General features: G+C 36.9%; 1 long non-coding RNA gene across 1 annotated transcript in view; it reads right to left on the reverse strand.

The window, feature by feature from the left end:
- Positions 1 to 14,743: 14,743 nt before the first annotated feature.
- LOC127059487 (uncharacterized) overlaps positions 14,744 to 18,859 on the reverse strand; it is a 94,380-nt gene continuing 90,264 nt past the window's right edge. Inside the window, exon 4 of the long non-coding RNA XR_007777399.1 lies at positions 14,744 to 16,577. This is a non-coding gene — a long non-coding RNA (uncharacterized LOC127059487). The remainder of the gene's footprint in view (positions 16,578 to 18,859) is intronic.

Here is an 18,859-nt window from a genome sequence, read left to right on the forward strand (position 1 = left end):
AGTTTTATTCACCCTACACTTTCAAATTTACTAAATAAACAGAATGGGCATGCTAAGATTTTTTTTCTGATTAATTTTATGGCAATTTCAAGTGTTTCAGTTTTAAATTAATTGTTTGAATACGAAATTATGCAGCTTTATGATCCAGGAGATAAGCAGAGCTCTAAAGATGCCTCTGAGACTTGAAAGAGACAGCATTAGAAGCTCATTATTGCCGGCACATTTAACATGGTTAAAGTAGGGGAAAATAGCCATTAAGTTAATGTAATAGTTAACTGCATTAATTTGAAAAACTGCCCAGTGAAATGCTTACAGTGATGGTGTTGGGGTTTTGTTTGGCTTTTTGGTTGGTTTGTAGATTTTGTTTTTTATTCTGTAGCATCTTCAAATATTAAAGAGTCAAAATCATTTAAAGAGTAGTTATTTCCAAGCAACTTAACATAATGTTTATACTTGAAGAAATATTCAGTTTATAACTCAAATATGTGTCAGAGTATCAACATTTTTTAAAGAGAGAAAAGCAGATGTTAATATGCATAGAAGATGAATGAATTCAAGACTATTGGGTGATAAAAACAAACAAAATAAGCTCTAACTCTCCTTTCCATTAGTCCCTTCATCCTCTGGGTCCTTTATTCCAAACTTTGAAAAGTAGTAGAGCTTAATGAGAGTAACAGTACCTGTCTCCTAATTGCTTAAAACTCCAAAGTAAACATTACAAACTGTTGAAAAAAAACAAAACAGGAGAGCAAAAAGGTAACACCTAAGTCCTAAAAAAGTTCACATTGAAGAAACATAATTGATATCATAGGACTAGATTTAATACACTTTATGTCTCCTAAAATGAAGTAATCAACCCCACAAAAGTAAAATGCAGAGTAATACCCAAGACATATATATGGTTTACCACTTGCTTCAGAGTGGTTACAGAGTATGGTGCTATGTTTAATGTCCCCTCAATTTTTTTTTTTTCATGTCAATTATACAAACTTCAGATTTTTTTTTTTTAATTGCTGTTGCAGTTTTACCACTTTTTTGTTATCTTGTCACATTTTTGGTCTTAATAATTTCTTTGGTAATAGAACCCACTGTTCAACCACTTTGGAAAAAAAAAATAACCCCTAGGTTTTCACTTCAAGTTACTTCCTGTGTTTTAGATTTGAGACAATCTCCTGAGGTTCTACAACTCAAACTTTGTAAGGATCATTGTAGTTCCAAGGGTTCTGGCTGCAGGTGGTGGCATTAGGTAGAAGTGAGGCAATACCTTTAAGACAATCAGGCTGAGGAATGTGGAGTACAACTGTCTCAAAAAAGAGAAGTATTCACAGAAAAAGTAGTATTCACAGAATTTCACTGTCAGGATGTATCCTTAAATGGGAGCATTAACTGGGTAACATAAAGTTTGGAGCTGCTTCCCATACACTGATGCCATAGCCTGATGTATCACACCTGAATTCACATCTGATAAAACCTGGACAGCTGATGTCACTCTCTGTTTTGGTGGACAGGAGGTGTAGTCCAGATGGGTTGGGACTGAGCAAATAAACACTGGAATAAGACACTTGAGCAATTCAAGAAGTCATTGTCACTGATACTACCTCAAAGGAGAACTTCCCAAATCTCCTACCAAAGCAAGGAGTAAACTGGTCTGGGCCAGGTGAAAAAAAAAAAAATTTGGGGACATTTGGCACCTGCTTTGTACCCCATCTTACACTGTGTATGCTGCTTCTGCCCAAGTGACTCTCAAGATGCTTTTGGTGGCAGAAGAGGACAAGAAAAGATGAAGGATTTCTCTCTGCTCTCAATCTCAGACATGGAATCAGCACATAGGAATTCCTAAATTGTAGGGCAAAACAGTGTTTGTGGGAACAGAAAGCTGATGCAGATCTAGAAGAGAGCAGCAGAGCCAGTATCACTCTGTGTCACTGCTGGAAGCTTTCAGGCAGCCCACACACACCTAATTTACTCATTGGAACTGGGAAGAATGTGACTGTTATGCAGATCTCCTACTTTGTGGCTCCACACCATGGTGTTTGGGGAAGGAGAGATTCAGGCAAACTACTCTTCATTCTTCTTTGGTCATTTTTCCTTCCCATTAGCCCTGACTACAGGATTCCAGAGGTCATTGCTCCTCTACTCTCTCCCTAGGCAATGGTGGAAGGCTCAAGAGCTGCAAATATGACTTTGCAGAAATAGAAGTCTGGTCTGTATGGGGATCCAGTATCTACCCAAGGAAGACATTGCATGTCTGTGATGTCCATGTTTCTCATCAGGCTTTGGCAGCACTGGAAATGGGTGCCAAAACCCAGCTACTTCAAACTTGACATGGAGAGGTAGAAGTAAAAGATGGAGAAAGACATCAGGAGTATTTTCCACCTCTACTTTTTAAAGTAAAATAAGCCTTAGACTTTCTGAATCCCGGAGGGATTATGTTATGATTTAGCTCCAAACCCACACCTGGTAAAATAAACTCAATGGGAATTTTTTTCTAAAGCCAGTGTAGCTACCTCAACTATAACTTGTCAGAGATCATAAGTGAGTAGAAAATAAAGTGAAATTAAGAACTCAATAACTTTAGATTCCATTTGAAGGATAACTCTTCTACTACTAAATCAACTGGAAATCTATTGAGGCAAGAGCATCCTATAATTTACTGCTCCCAGTATCTGCGCTGTAAATTGCTTTTTTTCTTGTCTTGGCTACCTTAAACTCTACTGAATTTTCCTGACTTACTAAGGCCTTCTTAAAGAAAAAAAAATTAGAGAAGAAACAAATAAAAAAAGTTTTAAATTATTTTGTATCTTCCACTGACAATTCAATATGTTCAAATATTTGTTTAACATTATTAAAGTCAGGTATGATTCCTTGTTTTCTTTTAAGAAATGTCCAGGCTACACCAAAAGCACTTTTGGTGAAGATATATCTTTGGAATATATTTTTGAGACCAATTTAGCAATTTTCCAAAAGGAAGGAAGGGTTACCTACTATTCTATGTTAGTGAAGTGAATGCATGAACAAATGAAAATATCCTTTTCCTTTCCACTGTATTTCTTCCTCTCTCCTGAATTTCCTACACTGATTATACAATTATATGACCTTAACTGACATGAAATTAAAAAGAAAGTGGAATAAGAAAGAGTAGCAAACAGCTTTTCATTTGTTGGCAAATTCACTTTGTTATCTCCAAAATAAATATTAAATAGCTGATTCTCTGAGAATGAAACCTGAATCAAAGTTTACAATGAAACCTGATCAAAGTTTATGCCCTTCAAACAGGAGCAAAGCACTATTCCTGCCTAAAATATGTAACCATTACAGTGACACATAGCATGAAAGTTTCATGTTTACTTACAAGTAACAAATGGGTGTGCCTTGAAAGAACTTGTTTGTCCAGTCTAACCTTGAATATTTGGATGCCAAAAGGGACCAACAAACAAGCATCTTCTTTAAGGTTTCATTCCCTTTAGACACAGATAAATAAGAGATGCCTTTAGGTATTTTGTGCCACTATAATAATACTGTGTACACCTACTGCAACTGCAAATTCTTCTAGTATATTCCACTGGCAATGATTTGTATTAGAATAGTTTGCCTGTTTTTTCTCTGGCATTTTTTATGCCTCTTTCTTATTTTCTTTTCTGTCCATTTTCTTGAATATTGCTTGAAGAATGCCTACCAGCAACTTACCATAGAGCAAAACAGCTGTAAAACCAGGCATTAGAGTCATTATGATCACCAGGCCTCCCATGAGTTTATACCATGAAATATAAGCAACCTTCCATTTAATACAAAAATAGAGCTTTGATTTCTGTAACAACCTCAAGGGACCTTAGACTGGAATTTTGGGTTGTGAAATTCAGATTATTGGATTCCATACATCTTTCTTCCATACTTCCATACTGCTTCCATACTAATTAATTCTCTGTAGACTATAGATTAACCACATAAACCAAAGAAAATGTTCTTTTGTAGTTTGCTCTACAAGAGCCCATTTTGTTAAATTCCTCTTTGCCCAGAGTGATGGCCTAACCAGTCTCTGTATCAATGGTTAGCAACAGTGAAATGTCATTATGTGAAAGCACGGTCCATGTTTTCAAATCTCACAGCATGCATGGATCAGCTTGCAAGGTGGTGTTACACAGATCTGCTGACATGCTATCAAAGAAGATGGCTGATCTTTTGAAGGAGGCTCATAAGTAAAAATTGCAATTAAGGATGAGAATTAAAAATCCATTACAAAATTTAAACATACTGATGATTGCTTCTTGCCTTACAAAAGGGTATATTATTCTCTCTTCAATTAATGCAATTTTTTTTAGCAGAGAATATAAGGCTCCCCAAGAGTTGGACAGAGCAAAATGAATGTGGATCTTTTTAAACTTAAGTACCTGCAAAAGGCCATTAACCGATTTAAATTTGACACTCAATTAGCTACTCTGATGTTATAAGTGCTTTTAGTATTTGGAAGAAAAACATCTCAGCCACTAATTTTGAATTGAAAATAGGTTTAATTTAGTTGATTCTAAACTTTTTCTGCCAGAGTAGAAAGTTTTTTATAATGAACAATAGGGACTCTGAGAACAGTTACCATGAGTCAGACTGGGACTATGTCACATTTTCTTAAGCATGCTTAACACTCCCTAATTACAAAAAAAAAAAAAAGAGTTATCACTTTCATATAATTTTGCCAAATTTTAACAATTTCTCATGAAAAATTTTACTCCAGGTGTATGTCTATGGCCCATCTTTTCCTTATCCCTGAAATAGTTAAGTAGTTCAATATATGGCTTTACAGTGTTAAAAATGCAATTCAGCTTAGAATTATAGAGCATTTCATGTGTCCACAGAACAGCTTTCATTGACTTCACTTACAGCTGTGTGTACCCTGCACCTGTGCAAACCAGACTCCAGAGTGTGCCCAGAAATTTGAGGAAAACATGCAATTCAACCACCTGTGAAAAATTTAACAGCTTGATCCCCAAATAAAAGTAAAAAATACATAGCATTTTCTATGCCTTCTTGTTGAAGTATCACTATTAATGTAATTTAGAAGTGAGAGATGGGCATGTGTTCTCCTAATTATTTGAGTGTTATTCCAGGGGGACATATGGGTTCTGTGACTGGAACAAGAAATGTGTTAATTCTGCATTTACACTGACTTTGAAGGTGACTTATTTCCTGTGTGACACACCTGTATTTCCACTATAGCTACCTTGGAAGAACACTTCACTGGGATACAGCAGATCTGTTTATCCTGTGCTACAAAACCTGAGCCACATGAAATTATCAGTGCTTTCAGCTGAAGGCTTGATGCAGGAAAGACAAATCAGTCTGCCACCACTGAACCCCACTGCCAAAAGAAGTCCTACTTGCCATAAGTGCCTCCTTCTGAGACTTTACAGGCTTTGCTCCTGGGTGTCTGACTCATTATGAACAAAGAAAATTGTGCCAACAGAACTTTGTAACGGAGACAAAGCTTTTGAAAGACTTGGACTCATTCATGCAGTCATTTAAATGAGCCTTGTTTTCTTCAAGGCTGCAAGCTTTTCCTTTTGTGATATACAATTTCAAGGGATCAATGAGGTGTTTGCTTTATGAAGAGAGGCACCTCCTTTCTTTCTGATATTTCAGTTTAAACTATTTCATCCCTTGCTGTGATTGCTCCTTATAAGGCAGCAGAACAAAACAAATTTTACTTGTCTTGTAAATGACTTTCAGTTCTCATCACTATTTTGTCACAAAAATGCATTCATTTGGTGCAATTTTCCACTTTTCTTAAATTTATTATTGTGACCCAGAGAGTAACAAGGACACATGATTACCTATTGAAATTGCAAGACATTGATCAAAATGCACATAATTTTCATAGAACTCCCAATAATGTATTTTCAAAAAAGTAACCCTCAACTTCTGTTTCTAGGGGATTTTTTTCTTTTTGCCAAGACACCCAGTGCTACAAGGTTTCACCATTGTACCACAGGGGCCTGTATCACATACAGGCTAAACACTGCAGTGCCTCAAAGAAAGATATTTTTCTATTTGTTCATGAAGCAGGTTTTGTTGCTTGGTGGAAAATGCATTGCTAATGTGCCTAATTATCCTATAGGATAATTCATATATTCTATCTCAGTGGGACAGTATGATATGTCACTCTTTCTTTTGTTTCCATTTTGGTTTTTTTTACAGAACTTAGTTAAACTTGGCCAAATCCCACATGAAGTAATCTGTGATGACCCCAGAGACACCGAAGCTCTTAAGAGCAAATCTCTTTTCAGCTGACTGTTAAATTAAAATATTCAAACTTGCCAAATGCAGTAACCCCACAGTGGCAGAGCTGATGTACTGGTGTGTCCCCATGTCCAGCCACAGCAAGGCAGAGCATGTAGATGTGCACACATGGGCACCCTTGCATGGAACACACGTGCATGTGCACACAACCAGCCACACAGGACAACATGGGGAGAAAAATCTGCACTCAGGCAAATGCCAACAGCACCAGAACACAGAGTGCCTCACCCAGTAAAATAGTTAGAAATGGAGTTTGATGAGAACACAGGACAGACTGCAGTGATTAGGCACAGGGCATGATCAGACAAGTGCCAGCTAACATGCCACTGGCCCCTTTTATTCCTATCCCTCTGTTTCCATGTTTGTTTTTTTGTAGAGCATGCAGGTTTCTTCATTCTATGCCTTGGGTTCTTCCCCTAAACATCTCATAATGAGGTCTTGTATAATCCTGACATGCTCTTCCACAGCACCCCACAATGACCCCCCAGTTTGTAGGCAGTAACCTCCTCACCTCATCTCCTCTCTAGAACCTGTGAAAGCTCTCCCAGTGACAAATGGTGAGAGTGCCATCCCCAAAGCACTGATGGCTGTCCTCTGACAGCCTTGGCAGGAGCCAGGACAGGGGCTCATTTTTTCTAAGTTTATTGTGATTCTCTCTCTTCACAGTGTGACTCTCTGCATCTTAGTGTTTGTTGGATATGAGCTTTTAGTATTATAACCTAACACACACTGGTACATTCTTCAGAAAAAGTGGATGACTTCTGGGCAGTGATCTGTGTGGAAGTTCAAAGTGGCTTAAATGCAATTTTGACAATAATGACATGTTATAGTGCATTTGTGTTCAGCCACCTCTTTGATGACTGGAAGTACTACAGTAATGCTTATATATTCCTAAAACTGTATAGGAATTTATCCTTCTCAGACAGGAGGAGGATAAACTGAAACTATTCAGATATTGATGAAAAGTTTCAGTTTACAATATGCCACATTAAAATACAATTTTGTTTTGCTTGCTATAGTGGTGTCTAAGCTCAATATAAAAGAATGTATTTATGTCTCATTTCCTTGCCCATGCCAAAAGTGCACAATACCTTGGGGGGAAGAGGACCAGACATTTGAAGGCATTAAACATTTTACCCCTCCCAGTTTGATTTGCCATGAAGTAGGATTCAACATAACTCTGTAATACATTCCTCTGCAAGTGTGTGTGTACATAAAAATTATTATTTCCAATAATTTCTTTGTCTTCACTTGAACTAAGCCAAATGAGCTGTGCAAACAGCATTGCTGTGTCATTAGAGGAAGAATCTGTGTCTGGTGGGAAGGGCTTTCAGCCTGGCACTAGGACTTCAGAGGAGCACCAACAGAAGGTGCTAGTGATGCCTAGCATGTCCCAGCCACTGGATCATCAAGGCTGTTGTCTCTTTTCTCAGTGCTCTTCAGAATGTGTCAGGTTCAGCTTCTTTCCTCACTGTCCTGCCATGGATGAATTCCTGAGGCTGACCCCTCTGATTGATAAGCATGGGATTGATCTTAAGAGGCAAATGCCAAATCTTCAGGGTCAGTCCTTATCACCATACACAGAAGGAGAATGCAGCCTCTCTGAAATAATTCAACACTTAGAAAATAAAATGAAAAAACCCTCAGAATTCTTTAGGAGGTTCCTGACTATACTTGAAAACAGGCACAAACAAAAATGTGTCATGATGTAAAATCACCATCCTAGGATCTACTGGTTAGTGACAGTCATGTTAAATTATCTTCTGTCATGCTTCCTCTACGTGAAGCCCAGTCATTGACATCTCCTGTCCTTGGCTTTCCCTCTCTGAAGTAAATACAGACCGAAATGACGGCATTGATTTTACATTTTCTTTCTTAGTTAGAATTACTTCAGTAAGTGCATGCTCTCTCCCAAAGTTTTCTACAATCTCCAGTCCTAATGACTGATTTAATTAAGCAAACTGCTCATTTCTTACCTGCAGAAATATAGTTTTGTTACACAGAAATTGTCTTTTTTCATTCCATTTAAAGAGGCCTTTGAAATTCTCCATGCTACCAGTGAAACTTCACACACAGAAATGTGTTTTTGATTGTAAATCTGCCTAGTTACAGATGCAGTGCAGCATATCCTGGCAGATAAATGAGTCTTTCCAGATTGAATTTTCTCATCACAGATTTAAGCACCTAAGTTTTTCAGAAAGCTGCATGTTTATCATACAAATCCATAAATGAGGACAAAGAATATGTCTCTTTACCACGCCTTGTCAAAGAGTAGATATGAAGTTAAAGAAAAAAAATCATTTGGGATGTTTGACTTAGATGGCCCTTGGAGACAGCCTGCTGAGATTTGGAGAAATGCTGGTAACAGTCTCAGTTATCCTGCAAGGTAAAAACAAGTTCTGCTACTGGAACCTATCTGTAAAAATGTTGGGCTGTTCAGTGCTGGATCCTTGCTGGCTTTAGGAATGTACTGCAGGCACAAGGGACTTGCAGAAGAAATCAGGCCCACAGATGGAGCCTGGTTAGACAGCTTACTTCTTTTAATCCTTGATAAGGTTGGAAATTCCTCCATTACCATTTTAGAATACTGTGCATTCCTTTAAAAAGCAGGTCTGTGTGTCAGGGCCAAAGTAATTTTAAAATGGAATTAAAGTAAAAGTCTTTATACAAGGTCATGTATTTGAATTATGGAGAAAGATGTCCCAGAGGGAATATAGTAATATCTACCAGCAAAAAGGTTTTTTTGCTACTTTATTCCACAGCTGGTTTGCAGAGGATCACTGTTGCCCTGGTCAGTACCAGAGTCAGTGTGGGTCAGGAATGGTCCCCTAAAGCAATATTTTGATGTCTCAGCATGGGTGAGAATGATGCAAATTTGTCCCTGCAGCTGAAAAAAGGAAGAATCATGGAAGAATAAATGTTTCTGTACTGCTTCTGCCTGGTCACTTCTGCTGTGTTTTGTTGGCACAGCCAGCAGAAAGCTTGTGTGATGGTTTCTGTTTGGTTTGAAGTGGAGATCCCTGCCTAATGAGTACCCAAATGAAAACATCAGTTCTTTCTACACAGAATGCTGCACTACCTTCAGGGATAGCCTGGGAGAGTCAAGGATGCACTTTGTAATCCTTTGCCTCTAGTCTAGTGTTATGTACTATTATAGTAATATTTCAATTGCCTTGCCAAAGGAAAAAGGTGCTTTGCACACAATCCTTACAATCTTTTTCTGTGGAGAGAAGTGTCTCCTTTTCTACTAACATCAGAAAATATGATCTGTCCATCCATCAAATTTTCAGACACTAACTACATGGCAGATTAACAGATTTTGTTTAAATGAATTTTAGGGAAGATGAATAAATCCTTTTAAAAAAAGATAGTGACACCTGCCCACAGTACCATTTGGTCCAATTCCAAATCTGATGTAGCTATTTGAAGTTCTTCCTAGGTTGTCTGGAGCAATATGGAGCTGAATTTGGCCCTATCTATGGCAAATGACTTGCTACTTTACTATGACAATTTGGGGATAGTGCATATTGATCCTCCTACTGTAAGTGGCACAGGCTCCATTTTAATTAGGTTATTCTGGTAGCAGTACACCAAATATTACAGTTTTTACAATAAAACCATGTTTAAATTTTTAATTATTGCATTATTACCTTAATAAATGCTGAAGGTACAATAAAATTGTGACTAAAGTTGCATTATGAGAAGAAAATTATAGCATCTTTTAAATTCTGGTGTTTACTGCTAGGCTGTGTTATGACACACATACAGCATTTTCAGCCATCAGCATTAAGCTACCATTTAGCCAGTTACCAGTTTATTTTGAGATAGTTCTCTGTTGTTAAGCAGAAAACAGAATCAATGTGCAGAATGTAGTGCTTTGGAGGGGGGAAAGCTTTGGGCTTAAGTTTCTCAAATATCATAACAAATCTCAAATATTAGCAATGTTTCTTGGAGCTGATGTAACAGCCAAAACAATGAACAAAAGGAATGACTCTTCCACAGGTGCAGACAGAGATCTGACGTCAGAGGATTCTGCCCCAAGATGAAGAGTCTTGAGGTAATGGACAGCATTGGCTGAAGTATTCCTATTTTAACAGTAGCACTATTAAAAGAAATACACAAGCTTTTAGTTCTCTACTTACCTAGAGTTCCCCACTAGAAGAAGAGACTACAAGACATTTTTCATGTTGTTGCCTGATATGTTTTCATCACATACATTCTAATTAAAGTGAAGAGAGAAGTTCTATTGGAACACAATGATGAGTCTGATTACCAGTGCAACTTGTGCTTTGGTAATTAGATTTGCAGCACCTTCTAAATTTTTTTGCAAACTTTTTTAGAGAAGAAAAAAAAAAAGAGGAAAAAGAGAGACCTTCTATACCCACACAAAAACAAAGAAAGCTTGCAATTTATTCTTCATTAATGTTCTATCTTACTGTATCAGCTCTGATGCTTATCTGATTCCTGGCAATTCTGTGAAGCAGTGCTAAAAGAGATTTAAACATTGTGTTTGCTGTTTGTGGAAAGTTCATCATTTTAAGGAAAAAAAAATATTACAGTTCCACTATTAGTTTTTATGAACAGGATATTCACATCTGACCCAACAGTGCAGAACATCTTGTACTGCATGGAGGCTTTTGCTAGCTCTCAGCAAGATAAAACAACCCTGTGAAGTGAGCAGTCCAACTCTGTTACCTTAGAGCTCTAAACACCAATTAACCCTGGGGTTTAGCTCGTATTTCTTCCTTCTCTGTTGTCATTTATATTGCAGTTACAAACTTAATTAGATAATCTATCTGGATGTTTTGTGTTTCTATTTAAAATGACAGATTCTCTTGGATAAGGTGATTAAAAAGTCACATATGTGGGAGCTGTAATGACAACGATGTGGAATTTCTTTTAGCTTTGAGTGATGGTGAGAATTTATCTTCTAAGAGACAGAAATAATTTTCTAGCCACAGTTTGTTTTCTGTGTTGCACATCAGTGTTTGCAGCTGTCCTGCATTCCTCTTCTCCATATGCCAAGTATAAGGTCCCTTTCTATCAACATATCACACTTGCTTAGTATATTTAAAATTAGTTAAGAATTAATGAGTTTGGTGTATGTTGACACATTTTGTCTTTTCTGCTTCTAATATTTCTCAAATGCATAAAGCAGACAGGTTTGCTGGGAGTTAGGAAGTTACCCTAGGTTGAGGTAATGTTTTCATCCATATAATATCATAGAATAGAATCATAGCTGGAAGGGACACACAAGGTTCATGGAATCCAACTCTTGGTCCTGCACTGGGCAGCCCCAAAAATAACACCATGTGCCTGAGGTCAGTGTCCAAACCCTTCTTGAACTGTGAGTAAACTGTAAAGTGTTACACACACACCTCAGTTACATGCTTTGCACAAGAAGAAAAGTGTGCTGTAAGCCAGGAACAACACCATATATTTTCATTTCTTGACACCTGGTCTACAAATATTTATTCAGTCAGATTTCCTTTAGACAGAGAAGTCCTTGAACATAAGCATTTAGGAAACTATGAAATTTTAATGGCTATAATCTCCAACACATAATTTATCTGAATATATGAAATTTCATATTGATACTGAATTAGCAAAGCAGTGCTGAAAAACCTTTCCCTTTCTCCTTCCCTTCCCAGCTGTCCTAAACCAAGTTTCTTTTCATAGTCCAGACTCCCTGCTCTGGGTGAGGATAATAAAAGGTCACTTGCTGCATGGAGTATAAAATTTTTTGCTTGTTGCACATAAATTGCAGGTGCACGTATATATAAATAGAAGGAGAAATTGCCCAGATATATATAGATATATATATTTTATGCTGAACTTAGCCAAATTGGTCTGAGTGTGAGCCTGTTACTGGGTTGCTCGATGCTCCCAGCTTCAGAAGAGTAAAAAGTCAACCAGATTTCTCTATTTTCTTACATTCTCCCATTGTCCAGACATAGCTGAACTATCAGGACCTTCCTAACAAAATGAAAATACACCAACATATTAATTAGAGCCAAGATAATACCCTATATCTGCAGTTAGGACAATAGTCTGGGCAAGGCAACAAAGGCTTATTCTGCCTTCTCTAGGGAAATGCCAGATCAAAATTTAAGGAATTAAACACAACAGATGGTTTCTATGACTAAGACCAGCTCTCTAAGCAACATGTGTTAGAAATACACTTATTAAACAGAATTACTTGCATTTTGGAGTCAAAGACAGATACTTTGGTATATTTCCCTTCCTATGTAAGTGTCTGAAAGGTTTTATTTTTGTTCCAGAACAGAACAAAAATACAATTCTAAAGTTCTTTTGATACAAAATTTTCATCCTCCTCAGTCTAGTGCCAGATACTTCCTGAGAATATGTGCTTTTAATCTCTCTACATCAGTCGAATTAACTTTGACACATAACAATCTGTGGCTCTCAGAAATAACACCTAAGGAATAAATCTTTCACACTGGTCCAAATGTTTAGGAGTTTAGAAGGAAGTAATTGCCTAGGCTATTTCACTAAGCAACCAAAGAGACTGAAGTGCAGAAATTTTCTCTTTACATCCTCAGAAAACAGTCAAGGTATGCAGAATGTGAAGAAACACCTCTTCTGTTCTCACTGCTGCATAAATGAAGATGCAATTGAATGGGGTAATTTTAGTAAATCCTGGAAGATTAAATGAAGGCAATCATAGAATGAGTGGTGCTCTTTTGTATACAAAACACTAAGAACAATCTGCTGTCAAAGATGTAAAGTTTTCTTATGAACATACTTCATTGTGCCCAAGAGCTGAATAGTTGGTTAAAAGCCTGCAGATCAGCATCTCTGTAGTCCACCAACAGCTGTATCATTGAAATACATCTATAAAAGGGATCAGATGTAAATAACGAAACAGGACTTACCCATGACCTTCCACAGCTATTGAAAAGTGTAAGGAAATATTACTTTAAGCCATAAATGTACAGTAGAGATAATGCCAAGAGAATTAAACAACCATCTGGTGTAATTATTCATGTTCTCTAAAAATAGTTTGCATGTGAATGTGGCACCATATTTCCCTATGTAATTTAGAGGTTTGAATCTAAAGGAAAATTACAGAAAATCACAGGAAATAAAGACTACTCTCTCTCTCTCTCTTTTTTTTTTTTTTTTTTTTTTTTTAAATACAGATTAACACATTCTCTTCTAAATAACAAGGCACAGGGAAAAATGCAGGGAGTGGGGGTGAATGGTGAGAGAGGAGTGTAATATTGGTACTTCTAAAGCAGATCTACATGTGACAGCCTATCTGAATTCATAATAATTTTTCCTTTATGTGCTGGGGTTTTCATGATACTTTGTAATACGATATTTTTGGATTGTACATTTATTAGGAGAGGAATTGCATGAAGATTTTGGTGGCTGCTATACTAAATATATGATGTAAAAAGGGGTTTGAAGTAATACAAATGTTAATAAGAGAGATTTTTGTCAGAGAAACAAATGAGTCATCTCTGAGGAGGGCTAATTTGTGCATAAAAGACCATTTCTTTTCCCTGCTGCAAGAACCTACCAACATTTCTAGGAGCATCAGGCAGTTATAGAGAGCTTCAGCAGTCTCCAAACACTGGCCAAAATTCTTTAGCAAGCCACAGACTGAGCTGTGTTTGAATACTGCATTCCAACAACTCAAAACCAAATTAAGTTCATAGCAACCTGTCCAAGGACAGACTGCAGAAATTGTTCTCCCCACTCTTAATTACACATTTGTCTTCTGTTACAGCAGGAAAAAAAAATCTATTTATAATACAGGCAGTGCTATAAAATTGTAAATTCTGTTGGGCAACTTGAGAAAAATTCAGCAGAAGCATTTTTCAGTGATAATATGTGACTAATGCACGTCAGTAATGGATTTACAGAGAATGTGAAATTACTGCTCTTCACACTAAGATAAGATGACCAGAATCACCACAAACAAGGATACAGACATGTGTGGAGAGAATGAATGGATGCTGATTGCAAAATAAATACCTGCAGTAGGTGTAGTTTGATGTGTCATTTCCCAAGACTGCATGTGTGCAGGAGATCATACACTGTGTGCTCTGGGAGCCAAGTTTCCTATACAAATATGGGCAACAGAAATGTGAGCTTAGCTGTAACTCTTCCATATCAGATGGAGAGTTGGAACCCTGTGTGTAAAAAAACTCAGTAAAATACTATCTCAGACAAAAAAATTTGGAATTAAAACTACCACAGGAGGCAAGAGCGGACAGGAAAATCACAAGCAGACATTCTCTTGCTGCATTTTATTTTATGAAAGTTCTGTTTGCTTCAGTCAGGCTTCAGGAGACACAATTGCACTTAAAGTCAAGTCTCAATTCCTTCTTCTGTCTTTCAGTGATCATCTAAAGTTTAGCATTTTGGTTTCAATACTCTCAGAATCCTATTCAATAGGATATTCAACAGGGTATTCCTTCTTAAATCAACTAAGCAGAAATGAAGAATAAGTAGGCAGCAGGATAGAAGAGTAAGGAGAAGGAAGAGCTCAGCTTATCAAAGTCACGTTCCTAGGAATTTCTTTAGTTGTCAGTTCAGACTTTCCACACTACTAGAAACAGAAGGAGAATAAAGATTGACACTAAAATGGACAGTAACAGTACTTTTATGATTTATTCTCACAAACTCAAGTTGCTATAAATGCATCTTCACACCTACTTATATCAAAATAATATTTTTGTATCATGATGGTATCTTGGTTTACTCTGTTTGTTTTTTGTTTTTTTACTGAGGAATGAATTCAAACTAATTAAAGAAATTCCATCATGGTTTTTTTTTCTGTCAAGTACTTGACTAAGACCAAAGCTGAGCAGATAGCCTTTCTGTGGGTTAATACAAAGGTTGTACACACATATAAAATGAGTAAAGGTCAGTAATTCTTATCTTGTCTTCACTTCTTACAATGATCTATATTATTTTCTTATAAATATATTCATTAGCTTCTAAGAGTAGGCTTTTTAATATACAGTATATATAGCAGAAATATCTAGATAAAAAGTAGAAGACTATTATAGAAGTCTTGTATATATTTCACTAACATTTTAAACAGCTTCTTTAGCCAACAGCATTCCTTCCTTTAGTACCAAACAGTTGCTTTTTAGACATGATTTCTACCTCAGGAAAAAAATGGTTTGAAAGCAATGTTTTTCTTACAAAGATAGAGTACTGTATCAAAAGTAGTGTCAGGGCATTCTGTCTGATGAACAAATGGATTTATTATAAAAACAGGAAAATAAAACAGTAATAAAAGTAAATATCATCCTGTCCACATCCTTCTTTTCAAGGTAAAATCTTCACATACTCTTATGTTAGTCCTACCAAAAAAATGGATACTAAACATCTATATATACTAATAACTCTCTAGAGACATGGAAGAAATCAGGAATGGTGGGAAAATATTTTCCATACATAACCTGGTGCTTGCATTCATCTAACTCCTGTTTCAATTCAGCACATTAATCATGTCTTTCTCTTGAAATGCTTAAGATGACAAATCGTTTTTCAGGACCGTGCTTGCCAATACTCTTTATATTATTAATCAGGAAATAACAACTTCCAGATAACCATATTGGATGACTAATAAAATGTTTCATGTATCGAAAAAATCAAACAACTTCAGTGGGTTCTTTACTAGGAACAAAAGCCATTTGAGCATATGCTATTTATGTTAATTGGGGAAGTTGTTATCTGACAATACTTACACCATGTCTGTGCCAAATTCAGAAAGACAGAAGTTGTCTCTCCAAGAGCTATTAATACGTTACTGTGCCTTTTGGGATGGCTCTTCAAATTTAAAGACACTAAAAAAAAAAGTTTTCTTTAGAGAGGCTATTTTGAAAACAGAGAAGCTTCATAATAAGTGAGATTTAAATCAGAACAGAAATTCTTGTTATTTTCTGAAACCAAAGAAATATGCCTTTAGGTAGGTCAAGCAGAGGACAGTTAAAACTCAGACGTTGAGAACTTTTAACCTCAAAAGCAGTATAATCACCAAGTTGACAAAAATTGTAGCCCCGAATGTGTAACACCAGGCCACTTTCAGGATGTGAAACTGCTAACAAGAGAGAGATGAAATGATGAAGGAATAAGAGCAGCTAATTTTGAATCCAGCCAAGCCTGAAGGAAGCATATTTTCCTCTTTCCATGAAACTCTTGAAATGGTGGGGTGCTGTAAATCTCTCTGCAGTGAACAGGCAGTAACAGATGCCACCCCTTCCTGGAGTGAAGAGCTTCAGAGTTTCTCACAACAGAAAAGCCACCTACAAACACAACATGCAGAAGAATAAAATTAAGCTTGGAAGCAACTGTCCATGTCATACAGTATCTGCACTATGGTGACTTCATGGAGATTATTTTACTATGGATGAGATAAGGCAAAGATATTAATTATTACAAAAGTTGAAATTATTCTTGCTCTTGAACTAATTGAAGTAGACATTAAAATAACATCAGAATTCAAACAATGATAAATTCTCCCGTAAAAAAATTGAATACTGAATGCTTCCAGTCTTGAATAAGTATTGGAATTAACAGTTGTAAGCAGAAGAGAAGGGACACAAGTGAAATAAAAGAATTCTCTATATGCACAGATTTTTCTGTTATTAAAATATTACCCTTGACCAATTTTCCTGAAAGGGGATAGGCCATATCAACTACTTAGAACATCATTCTTCTCAGTATCTGACACACAAACTGAAAAGCACCTTATCATTGGTATGTAGGTCCACTGCACTCTATGCCTGATCTGTTAGGAATGTAACACACACAAAATGGTATCTAAAATCCACAATATGCTAATAAATGCTTCATTATGCCCAGATTAAGGGGCAAGTCTCCTCAAAAGCACAAAATATAAGAGATGTGGTACTACTGGTTTTTCTATGAGATCATAGTAAATCACAGTTTTGTTGCATTCAAAGGATTTTATGTTAAATTATGCCTTATCAGGTTATTTCAAAAGCCCATTGAGAGTTTACTTACACAATGTCTGTGTGAGATTACAGATGCAGTCTTTCAAGCCATCAATACTGCCAATTATGTTACCTCAACAGCTGGAAATATATTATGGAGAAAATCCACAGATGTCAAAAAAAGCCCAAAGAAGAACTCTCATCATGTTTTAAATACTGTAATCTTTGTGTGCAAATGAATTAGACAACTCAACTACATGTCACCAAGTTAGTAACTGAGACATTGATATCAATTTCTTGGTGGATAGCAGTTAATGGTGATTAACTGCTAATCTAAGTAATTGAAAATTCACTTGGGCCTGGATTCATCCATTGTAACTTTAGCTACTTTAATGAGATATTCAAATTATAAAATTTGATGTAAGAAGTAATCTCGACAGTTTTTGGAAAGACCTCAGCCATTCTGAGCTTTATGTGGTTATTTCACCATTAAGAGGTGTCAATCTTCTTCTGTCACCTCTTACAGAGAAGAAACTCAGGTGACTAAACTGAAGATGTGGGGACAATGTGCAATTGAAACACCTCTGCCACAGTGAGTGGTAAGTAAAAACCCTACTAAATCTGCTGGGCAGTTAATTAAACTTAATGTTCAGATGTTGATCCCATAGAGAGACATTACTGTAGCAACTGAAATGAAATCATATGTTTAAACAATTTGGGTGGAAAATTCTGAGAGTTCAAGCATTTAAGATGTTTGACAGCTACATCAAACATTTGCTGCAGCCACACTGAGCAATGTCATAGTTGAAAGAAAGCAGCGGAGGCGGTTTGTACACTGAGTGTAGTGCCCTTGGTATGAACTGCAATGATTATTCTGATCTCAGTCTGCAGACCAAGCAGTGATGTGGTGACCAATAATTCAATCTCTAGACAGATTTTAGGGCTAGTTAGTTCCTGGGCGGTTCCGTTACTGCTTTGTTGTTGTGAGGTATGGACAACCTCTTTCTGATTAGGTTGTCACTTTTGTCACTGCCTCAGTGGTCTCAGGGATGAATACCTAACACTGGAAAGCAAGACATTGCCCTCTGGTGTTGCAAATTGCTGGTCCAGGAGACACAGTGGTCACATAGTCCATATACACAATGAGGAAGTTCTTGAGCATTCTGCCAATCTCTGAATAGAAACTTATCCAAGAAGTTGAACTATTAAGACAAATGCTACTTTTAACTCTTTGACTTAGCACTAGAAGCATATTTCTCAGCAGGATTTTGATATAGCAGCTATTCCTTGGGTTCTGAAAAGGTTCAGAGATACAAGTAATGCTTGAGTCATGCAGAAGCCAGAGTACAGCTCAGTATGTACTGATGGGAAGAAGTAAATTAGCCCATGAGCAGACTGCCTTGGTCTGATATCTTTTGTTTGGCTCATGCTCTACTCAGACCATCTTGGTTTCAGCACACAGAGTACCATGCAGACCTAACAGCTGTAGGAAGAGCACAAGGCTCAGGAGCACAGAAAGAGTAAGCAAAGGGAACACAGAGAGGTTCAGAGGATCTGAGCTGATCCCTCCTCCAGGCTCTGCTCCCTGCCCCAAGGATTGTTTACACATTTTGGCATTGAAGAATCCACAA

Source organism: Serinus canaria, chromosome 4, assembly GCF_022539315.1.
Source record: "Serinus canaria isolate serCan28SL12 chromosome 4, serCan2020, whole genome shotgun sequence".
NCBI lineage: Eukaryota > Metazoa > Chordata > Aves > Passeriformes > Fringillidae > Serinus > Serinus canaria.